We start from the raw sequence: 2,387 nt of genomic DNA, 5'->3' as shown, positions 1-2,387 counted from the left end.
GGCCAGGGGGCTTTATAAGCGAGGACGGCAGCCCTGAACTCAGAGTCTGGTCGTCCTGGATTGGTCTTTTCTATTGCTCGTGAAACTGGCCATTAGATAGACAGATAGATAGACAGGTTTTAAAATAAACTTTATTGAACAAATCCCCCCCCCAAAAAAACAATGAACACATTTCAACTGTTTACACCAAACCATATAAAACAAAACATTAAAGAGAACCCCCCCCCCCCTTACTACTTTAAACAATAGACGATATCAATGAAACAATTAATCATTTAATTTATTGTTAGAGAGATAGATGAGCCCCCAGCAGCCCCCACCACCCAATTAATAATAATGTTTAGTACTATTGTTGCATGTTTTTTTTTTTCTTCGCCTCTATCATCTTCTAAATGTGTCGGTTTCAATGCGAAAATGGGAATCGTGACTTTTGCATGTCTTTCTAACTATGCAGTAATTGTTATGCATTCTGCAAAAGCAGTCTTTAACACATTTTATACAGAATAAACCTTAAGAACAGCCAATGCAATATTTAATGTCACAGAGGTTAAACTGCATTGTATTATTATTATTATTATTATTATTATTATTATTATTATTATTATTATTATTATTATAATTAGCTGATGCATGTACAGGAAACGACACATTTAATAAATGCATTATAGACTTATAGACAGCTGCAATCGTTCCTTCGTGTGAAGTGACATCAAAACGTACAGCATAACATTTCATGATTTTGATTTCAACGTTACTTTTTTGTCATGTATCACAAAATAATATATATTAATATTAATAATATTTTTCAAATAAAATAGCGGTACTGAATATGTTACATCAGTTATTGTAAACGTGCAGACACGTTAAAAAATAAATAGACACCTACGCAAAGAACAACTTGATTCTGAAATGGCAGTGGGAATTTATGATCACTCCACACAGTACTAAACATTTTTGGCCTTTCATGAATGAATTATGATAACATTAAACAAATATCTTCAATATTGAAATTGTGTTTTTATCTTCTTTCTAATATCGATAGAGGTCCAATAGATAGGTTACAGAGTATCTGTGATGTCAAATCAGAGTTTCCATATGAGATAATCACTTAACAAAAGCTGTCCACTGTAGTGACCTCTATGCATGAGAGTGTTTTCACAATAAATCAGTGATTCTATTGTAATGTCCATACATTGTACAATCTCTGTTGGGCTACCATTGAACCTACCCCAAACCCTAAACCTTTACCTTATTGAACTTATAGCCCTAAACCCCTAAACCCAAACCCTAATACTAACATGCAAGTTGAGTGTTATAAATGTAACACTGAATGTTTGTGACATACATTAAATACACTCCTCACATAACTGGTGATTATAATGTGTTTTTAGTTGTGTGTTTTCATAAAAAGTGTGTGTTTGGAGATGTGGTCAGCTATGGAATACTCATGGTGCCCTGCTTATCTTACCATCATCCATCAAAGGCTTGTGATGACAGATGTTCATCGGCATAGACAGACAGAAGTCTCATGGAGAATCTTCAAGTACTGGATGTTACATTTCCACTCATATTTCATGAAGATATTGTAATATTTGCCAGCTTTAACCTACTGCTTAGAATAGTATATTTTTGCATGCCATATAAATTGATCAATGGGAAAACTCTACTTACAGTTATTGTTTTTGTCTTTATAGTTTTTGTTGTTGTTGTTGCAGTTATATACATGCATACATTTGTGGGTCCAATTATTGCATTGCTATTAGTATTGGACCAGTTAGGTGTGGGTATGAATTGCAGCCAAGGCTTGCTTCACCCACACTGCATCAAGGGTGTAAATCCTGAGCAAAACTATAACATCATCTTATTTAATTTAATTCAATTGCACCGTATAATTAGCTATTTATGATATTTTGGTGTGAAGTATTGCATGACATCGTTAATTTTTAAAGGGGAGCATTAGGGAAATAGGTTTTAATGGTTTTAATTTTTTCTGATTAAGCATACATTGTATTTTAAACATCTATAGATACTTCCCTTTCAATTCAGTACACCCCAGCATTTAGAAACATTGGTACAAGTTAGATGTGCGTAGCATTATTTAGTGTCCCATGGGTTCCAAACACTATATATTCCATATACAGTGCACAGTCCATAGATTTCAGATAACATTAATCATATTATGTTCATAAACATTTGCTGTGTGTTGTGCCAATATACACAGCAAAAAAATAAATAAATATATATATATATATATATATATATTCCTTGTTCCTTGTAGAAAGTGTTTTCTTAAGAAACTCTAACATTAACAGATTTTTTCTTGATGTCATACAGCAGGTTTACTTCTGCAAACATCACTTTTGCTTGCTCCTGTACCCTGGTTGCCC

Source organism: Amia ocellicauda, chromosome 7 (genome assembly GCF_036373705.1).
Source record: "Amia ocellicauda isolate fAmiCal2 chromosome 7, fAmiCal2.hap1, whole genome shotgun sequence".
NCBI lineage: Eukaryota > Metazoa > Chordata > Actinopteri > Amiiformes > Amiidae > Amia > Amia ocellicauda.
The sequence above is the reverse complement of the archived record's forward strand: the minus strand, read 5'-3'. Positions refer to the sequence as shown.